The sequence below is a fragment of the Anguilla anguilla genome, chromosome 16, assembly GCF_013347855.1.
Source record: "Anguilla anguilla isolate fAngAng1 chromosome 16, fAngAng1.pri, whole genome shotgun sequence".
NCBI classification, from domain to species: Eukaryota; Metazoa; Chordata; class Actinopteri; order Anguilliformes; family Anguillidae; genus Anguilla; species Anguilla anguilla.
Window position 1 is genome coordinate 21,321,397 of NC_049216.1, and position 9,291 is coordinate 21,330,687.

General features: G+C 36.8%; 1 long non-coding RNA gene across 2 annotated transcripts; it reads right to left on the minus strand.

The window, feature by feature from the left end:
- Positions 1-397: 397 nt before the first annotated feature.
- LOC118214968 lies at positions 398-7,196 on the minus strand. 2 transcript variants are annotated; one of them, XR_004762735.1, is made up of 4 exons: positions 6,979-7,196; positions 1,668-1,750; positions 1,073-1,301; positions 398-616 (listed from the first exon to the last, which is right to left on the minus strand). It is a non-coding gene; the product is annotated as an uncharacterized LOC118214968 (long non-coding RNA). The 2 variants fall into 2 exon arrangements; XR_004762736.1 differs by lacking the exon at positions 1,668-1,750.
- Positions 7,197-9,291: the final 2,095 nt, after the last annotated feature.

A 9,291-nucleotide genomic window follows, 5' to 3' on the forward strand; every position in this document is an offset into this window, starting at 1 on the left:
AACAATAAATAAATGCAGTATCCCAAGTACAATGTGAGCAATCCCTTCTTGGTTTAATGTTCATTAATGGATTAGGGATTGTGCAGAATACAAATACCATATTTGTCAACACTCGGTTAATGCGTTTTATAATAATGAACCCTCGTTCAAAGTCACTTAAATCTTTTCCTCTTGCCATCTTGATCCAAAATCAAGGTCAACTGGGCCTGCTCAGAATTTATATACATGCCATAGAGCATGATAGGATGGTAATCGTATCATGCAGTACACCTGTATGGAAGCATCTGCATTTGTTATGTTTCTCCACTCATTTATTCAGGTTTTTCCTTTAGTTTGCCACCAGTCTGTATGTGTATACACACACACACACATATATATATATATATATATACATGTATGTATTTGGAAGAATAATTTTATTTTCCATAAAATGATATGAACTATGGAACGATGCAACTTTACTGCTTTCAAACTTTCAGACTTGGATTTACATATTTTGCAGTCTAGTAGTACTTTTGTACTCCTCCACAAAGAAACATGAAACAGAGGGTGATGACGTGGCAGAGCAGTCTCGGCACCTCCCTGTCTCCTCTCTTTTCCCAGTGCAGGGGGGAGCCTGTTCCAGAAGAAACCAAGAACAGGCTTCAGTCTTCTTCAAAACTGAATAAACACTGTATATGCTTCCAGAAATATGTGGTGGAGCTATTAATAACACAAGCTTAAAAAAATAGAAAACACTGAAGAACTCCAAATTTTTAAAACTCTTCTGTTGCAGTGTTTACTGGGCAGGGTGCTGTTATATACAAGCTGCCAAATACAAACTGTATGGAACCACATGTCTCTGTAATTCTGTAAAGATGGATTTTTTTCTAATTTTAAACTAGAAAGTTTGTCTTGGCCTCATCCCTGCCTAAGATTATTTGCAGTAATGCTACAGCCAGTGTACAAGGTATTCCAGTCAAGCAAAACTGATCCAAAGACACTAGCCCTTTGGAAACAAAAATCAGATTTTCTGGGGAAAAGACAACATTTTAAAGAACAGTTACTGTTTTGAAAATTAAGAAATCATTACCTTTTTAAAAAACCTATTTATGCATCAGGCCGTGATGGTTTAACTTAACTCAGAGGAGGAACGCTGGGTAAGCATAATGCAGGATCCTGAAAGGTATTGAATAAATGTCATTTTCCAGTTTCCTGCACTGGCGGACTCCAGGAAAACAAGATGGGCAAAATGGGTTCTGAACACCGGGGTGGTTGTAAAGGGTCTTGCAGGTTGGAGAGAGGAGACCTGTCCCTGGGCACTGAAAATGAAACCAGATCATCCACCATGTGCATTAATGTGTGGGCAGCCAAATTACAAGCTCAGGTTCCTCTCCTGTGGCATTCCAATCAACATAGTATGTTGGCAACTGCAGATCAACATTCTAAATGGAAAATAGATTATACCATAAAATACATCTGTATGGAAATGATAGTTTCTTCATTCTAGCAGATATGGTGTATACATTGATTTTCGATGTGGACCCACAAAAAATGACCAGCTATAGACCTCTCCAGTAAATTAATTTGTACAAGTTTTTGTACCCAGTACCCATCAAACAAATTGTGACTAATAATGCACTAATTTTACTTTTGTTGAAACTAAATGCAGACAGAAATGTCCAAACCTATTCAAGCAGTTTGGAATAAGAAAACTTGAGCTCATGAACTCTTCAGAGGTGACCGTGTCCCTGCTCATGCCTTCGCTACCCTGATACAGTGGAGACACAAACAAAATTATGAGTGCTAAGCTAAATCCAATAGATTACAACAGCTCGTAATAAACAACAGGAGAGAGACATTCACCCAAAGGTTTTGCTACATTCCGACAGAGCCCAGATAATGTGCCTTAACACGGTTTTGTATTAGCCATTGGCCTTTGCAAATATAGAAAACCCATCACTATAACAATTACCCACTGGAACATGATAAAGTAGGCAATTTCATGCCCTACTGCATGAGTTGTTGTGTGCTAGCTAGTCAAACTGATTTGTAAATCTCTGCTGTATATCAATTTTATTTTTGTCCCTGTTCATCAAGAGCTATGGGACTTAAATAATAATTTGAAAAAAAAAAATTATATGAGAGAAGCAAATATGAAGAATTTTGTGCACAATGTTTTCAAACATCTATTAAATCAAAGCTTATATTTTTGAAGTTGGCCATTTATAACCATATAACTATTTTTGTTTATGACTGTGTTGAGCTAATTATTTCCATTGTATTCTCTGTCTTATTGAATAATCTCCATCTTAAATATAGTATTTAGTTATATAAAATATGTTTATATATGCTCATATAAGTGGGTATAGATAATGGATGGATGTTTATATATTCTTTAAAATTATACACAATAAACATTTGATTCAATTAGATTTTATATGTAGTCTGTGTGTCTGGGTGAATATAAAGGCTATTCATGTCATGTCACTTCCATTTGTGATTTTAGAATTGGACATGACTACAGAATAAATTTATTTGATATCTAACATAACTTCATGGATGCAATTACCTGAAAATACACTGGCAAAACCAATTCATAGAACTAAAGTAGTGTTTGACAGATTGATGGTTTATATTCTTAAGGAATCAATAAAGTAATTGTTCATGGCTGTGTTCAGTACTACTAAATTACAACAATTCCAATTTTTAAAAATTGTTTCTAGTTTCTGTCTTTCAGCTCCAGTTGCTGAATGATGGAAAATATTGCTCAATTTATTAGAATGGTCATTTCATAGTAAATGTGCTGTCTTCCATCCCATGTCGAAGACTGGCTCTCTGGGTCTATTACAGTCAGTTCCAGTCAGCTGCAGTTTGATCTCCTGCGTGCATAGAAGACAACCAGCCCTAGGAGGATCAGACCACATGTGATTTGTGTATACTGTAACCTAGTTGGGGCTCACTGACATCAGATGGTTAAAGTTGGGGGTGAGGGGCATCAAGATGGAAACATTTAAATTGGGTCTGAGAGTGGCAAGAGGTGACTTTTCAAGCTTTTGAAAGACTTCTTCCGGAATAAATATGATCAATATGGCTCAGGTCACCAAAAGAGGCATACAATTTCATGCTTGACCCAAGGATAACCACAGAGTGTCTCTACTCATAATCCAGTAGAAAAAAAGAGTAACAGCTTAAGGGCTGAACAGGCGGTTCGCCTGAAGGTTGCCTTTCTATGTACATTTTATAATGCGTATCCAAGTAGCTGAGAGTCATTCCTCCTGCCTTCTGTTTTCTGTTACTGTTGGGTAGTATGGGAATTTGTTATCATTGGAGCACAATAACAGTTTGGCTTTACCTAAACACCTAACCTTTTTTACCCACAGCTGATATCTTTCTCGCAATTCACCCCTCTCTCACCCTTATGATTCTCAGGGACTTGAGATCTGTGTGCTCTTGTCATAATCCATCTCAGGACACAATATGCCTTTTTTTCTTACTTTTTCCCTTTCTTTCCCCTTGATTCAGATTACCCAAGTGACAAATGAATCCCGTTGGTGATGCATGAGTTGTGTCAACTGGGGAAAGTCAGGCAGGAGCTTAATAAACAGCTAAGTAGGAAGCAATAAATTTCAACCACAGGTTCTCAAATCTGATTCCCATTACAGGTGCTGGACTTTAACCAACAACATCTGGATGGTTTTTCTGCTAGAAATCCCATCCAGCTTTATTTTCCCTTAAAGGTATCAAGTATGGTGTGCTTTTAAAATGATGGCTGCCAGACTGAGCTCCAGATGGTATTTTGTACTTTTATTTCATTTTACAAGGTCAAATTGCCCATTGTCATATTCTACCTACAAAAAGAATAAAGCATTTATCCAACTCTCGGCTAATCATTTCCGAGCATACATGCCATTAACACTCAGTTTTTTTACTTAAGTTAAACATAACTCAAAAAATAATTAATTTGTAATTTTTGGTTTGAAAGATTAACCAATAAGCTGACCCACTGAACAATCCTTGATCCAGTAATGATTGACCACATCCCCTGAACAGTACTTGCTCTGTTCAAGTTTTTCCAATAATTATTAATGTAAGCAATTAGCACACACATATGACTACATGCATGCCCTCTTGTGATGCCATAGCATTAATGTGAATATTATATCATATTTATTTTATATATTAATATACATTAATCTTTAAAATATTTAATGCCATACATAAGTGGGTGCACAGACACTGAAGCACACAGTGTGGTGCTGAGAGGGAAGAGAAATTCTAGAAGAAAGAAAAAGAGACAATTTGATAAAAACAACATGACAAAACTACTGTATCCAAGATTTCTAATGTAGCATTAATTAAATGAATGCAGTCACCACCTGTAAGTAATTTCTGAGGTAGGTAATGCTGGAGTCTAACCACAAATTGTATTTATTAAAGCCTATAAATCTATTTCAGAAAGGCCAAAAGAAGAACACCCTTTTTAAAGGTTTGGCAGAAAAGATTCTTACATACCATCTCTGCCATCTTTTAGAACAGTGGTGTCAAACTCGTTGCCATGGAGGGCCGTGTGTATGCAGGTTTTCATTCCAGCCTCAGATCTTGATTATATAATTAGTTAAATTATTTGCTGAATTAGGGATGCAGGTTTGTGCACAATGGTGACCCGACGTCTATGGTGACCCGCATTGTCTAAATAAAAATTTTCTTATATTCTGTGCTTCAATGCAGTTGAACGCATATGGCTGAATGAGTAATTGGACTCAATTAAGGCAGCATTAATTGGTTGGAATGAAAACCTGCATACACACGGCCCTCCATGGCAATGAGTTTGACACCACTGTTTTAGAAGTATTTATACAGCACAGTCATCCATTAACCTGTGTGTTCTGTGTGACACACCCTAAAAACCCATCTCAGGCAGTCACTAGCCCAATATTCAAAGGGAAGGTAATTTGGGCATGACGTGGTTTGAGGCAATTATAGTACAAAGCAATGAGTTGATTTATCAGTATCTTAATCCAGCCAAGCAGTAAGAATGCTACTCAACTTGAAAGTGGCTGTGCATGGAAGTAATTAGGTTCTTAATATGTATATTTGGGATGGGGGGATGGGGTGTATATTGAAATCACACCATGGCATGTACTCTTCACTAAAGTATCCTTCTCTTTCAATCAGTACTGTAGGAATAGTCATAAAACAGGGCCTATGTAAAAATAGGTAATGGCATAAGGTAATTTAGGCAATAAATTATTTTTAGCCAGGGACATTTGTTAAAGGTGGTGATATATCATGTTTGATGACACCCATTAAAGTTCCCCTGAAAGTTACATAAAGTTACAAAGTTCTTGTTTGAAATGAAAATAATGAAAAAAGAAAGAAAAGTTGTAAGAATAGAGCTAATGCATGCAGTGCAGAACACAACAGGACAGGGTCATACCTTTAATAAGTTGATTGTGTGGTGGTGAAGGTGTGACCAATCAGGATACTCAGTGCAGCACTTCTGAATTAGCACGTTTTTCATGCATCCTCATAACAGTGGGTAGCGGGGATTGTATATAACATCTACACGACAACCTAATTAAGTTACAAATGTCATATACACCTAATTGTGTGCAACGTATCTATAATTTTATTAAGCAAATCCAAAAATTATACATGCAACCACTTTTAACTTATATGCCAATACAGCTAGCCTACAATTGTACTTGACTTTAGAAATAGAAACTACACACATGGTAGGCTACTGGAAAGCATACTACTTTGCATTATACTGTTCACACAGTACTGTGCCTTCTATTTCTGCCAATCAAATGACTAACTGATCCAGCTCCTTCCCACCCATTCTGCTGGCTCTAAAAATCAAGCATGAAAATAGCAACCTCTGTACACCTGCAGTTCTTTTCACTGCAAAATATCTGTGCTGAAATTTATGTACTTGTTGCTGTTCTCGTTTGTGTTAGTGTTAATCAGTTTAACCTTCAGGGTCCAAGTTGAACCATGCGGTTGTTCCCTGTACTTGGACGTGTACTTCTCTCTAGGGTTTTCGACATACTTGTTCCTGGTTATGGTTATACACTTTGTTGTATGTCGCTCTGGATAAGAGCGTCTGCCAAATGCCTGTAATGTAATGTAATGTAATACTACAAAAATGTAGCCAGGTGACACCGTACAATCTACAAATACGTGAAACTGTTGAAATGAGTAGGGTGTCACCAAAGCAAAACTCAACACAATAGTTTTATTAAATTTAAGTATCAATCAGTCCATATTTTTCCCTTTGATACTGTGGACTTAACATAATTGTCACATCAGATTTAATCATTTATTTCAGTAATATACATTATACCACATGAAATTACTTAAATGGGTCGAATAAAAACAGCAACTGTTAGTGTGGTGAACTAGACCCTTCCAAACCCAAATTCATGATAGATAATAAATATGAATAATTACATTTTATTATCCCCAGACTAGCTGCAAGGTATTGAAAAATAGTTGCTTATGATTATTTGAGGCTGGTAGCCTCGAAATATTTCTGCAGATGTTGTGGCAACAAGTAATTTGGTGAAATGGAGAGTCAATTTCCTGCTGGTAGGCTGTATGTGAAACTACCTATATTCATTGACCCGAATCTGGCCATAGGTTTTCATATTGCTACTTGCCAAAATACTACATAATGTATGGGTATAATATTTTCGCAGTCGAGGCACCGTGATAATGGTAACGTTTTCTGTCCATGGCAAAATAACTCAATTAACCAGAATCCTTAGTCTCTTTTTCTGCTTTTGTGATTTGGTTTCCTTTTCTCTGTTTCCAATGGCGAGGTAAGCTATCGCGTTTGTTATGTTCTTAGCTCGTGAAAGAGTAGCCTTATATATCGGGTTTTTTTATTTTTTTATTTCAAGTTGCCTGTGTGTTGTTCAATATCTAACTGAGGGAAGAGGAATTAATTGAACCTAGCGAGCTGACACCGTGTCTCGGAGAGGATCGACTTACCGGCGAATTGAACGCCTGAATGGTTACTTTGCAACTTAGCCGCTTTACATTCTTCTCTTGCATGCCCGTGTCCTGGTGAAGTGCCTTGTTACGTGAGTACACCGTTTCAGTTGGAAGGGAGGCACACTTTAAATCTCAAAGTTAAAGTGAAAGTCTCGCTCGAGACTGCGAAAGAAAAGAAATGTGGGTGAAGTTTGTGTTAGTGTTTACTCATGAGTCCTTCCTGGAAACTGGGTGTGCTGTCCGGGAAGATGGGGAAGGGCTATGCATGCTTACTTATTGCTATGTTGCAGAACGATAGCAGCCTGTGAAGTTAATAAATAAACTGATCTAGTGATGCAGTTTTATTAGCTAACTTGCAGGAAACACGTTTACTCAGTTAGAAACCGCTGGCCGTGGCTATAACCCGAGAAAGTGACTGCATCTCTCTTCGCTCCCTGTTTCCATGATGGGTTTAGGTTAGGCTTCTGTGTCATTTTAGAGGCAGTACATTGGCACAAGTCCTCTAGGCAGTCTGATGAGTACAAAAGAGAGGGAATAGTGTTGAAGAGAGCACATTTGTAGTAGCATGTAGAAAGTACTGGAAGTGATGTACTGTTTCAAGCTGTGATCATGTGAAAGTGAAGTGAGCTTTTCCTGTTGATTCCAAATGGGTGCATAGACCTTACACAATGAATATGATAACAATATCTGACTGGCCTTCTTCAAAACCCTCTTGTCAGCAGAAACAATTTTTCCCCATCTAATTTTTATTGATGTAAAAGCCAGTGACCTCATCAGACCCCCCTCCCCACAATTATATCACTTTCAGTCACAGCAAGCTCAAGTAATTGTAACAAATATATTTGTGTTCCATGGTGCCCCTAAATCTAGTAGTACAAATTATTTATTACTTAATTTATTTCAGTTTAATCTGCAATTAAATTGCCTGTCATTGTGTAGAACAGTTAATTGAACTGAGATGTCATTAAGTAATTTGCCTCAAATTATTTAAAATATAGATTCAATAATTGTTGAATAAACTGATGGATTTCCAATTCATAAACAACAAATCACTTTGATATTAAACTGTTATTTTAGTGGCTCGTGAAATCATGTTCACGGCCTACCTATATAGAACTGCTGATCCTGAATCAAGTGATATATATGAATTTCTCTTACATATAAGAGTTTAGAAATGAACAAGATGTTGCCTCTTTGCTGCAATGAAGAAATGTGCATTTCTCTTCACTCCACAATGCTTGAAATTGAAAGTGGAAATAACAGTATGTAACATGGTCTTCCTTTCTTTCATCAATGGCATTGCTATATCATGGTTTTTTTCTTTTTGCTTTTGGATCAGTCAAGAGTGGCTCAATCCTCTGCAATCTATACCAATGACTTGGGGGAGGGGTTGATTTTATATATGAAGAGGTCTTATTTCCCCAAAAAAACCTCAGAGTATCGTCAACCACCAGCTTTACTGTTGTAAGCAAGTTCTCTAAAAGCACGCATAAGAACACAATTTCCTTCAACACACTTTTATTTATTTATTTATTTATTTATTTATTTATTTATTTATTTATTTATTTATTTATTTATTTATTTATTTATTTATTTTTGTCAAAACCTATTTTGGGAGTTAAGGCAAAAACTATTTTTTAAATATATTGAGGCAATTTACCCTATTTCATATTTTTTATGGCAAAGTACTGAATAATTTTCACAATATTTTCACAAAATAAATAAATATATAAATAAATAAATACCAGAAACCGGAATGATGATAGTGGAATTGCCATGCGAGTTGCATGATGAGGGTTATAACAAAATAATTTTGTGTTGGGCGAAATGGCACCTGAGGAACCTGGACACAGTTACTTTGTTGCCTTAGGTACTTAGTTAATTTGTTGCCTCTGTGTCAACTCGACAGTCTCCAAGGACCAGAGGAGTCGAGTAAAAATACTTTCAGCTTGAAACATGAGGAGCTGATTAACATTCAACATTCAGAACATCACTCAAGTTAAGCTGAAGTACTCATCATAAAGGTCTCTTTCTCTCTCTCTCACTCGCACTCACACACACACACAGCTGATGGCTTGATGTGCAAAATTCGAAAATTCTGACCTTGACTCTGTGCTTTACTAGGCTGCACACAATTAGCTGTTGACGTGAATGTGATGGAGAATGATAACAAGGTGAGGTAGTTGATGCTACCATGTTTTACAGCATGAACAGATATATACGTACAGTGAAGAAACCACAGACCCCCAGAGTGCAATGCGATTTTATGAGTGGGGCCTCTCCTGAGCATCTCATCCATTATTGTAATTA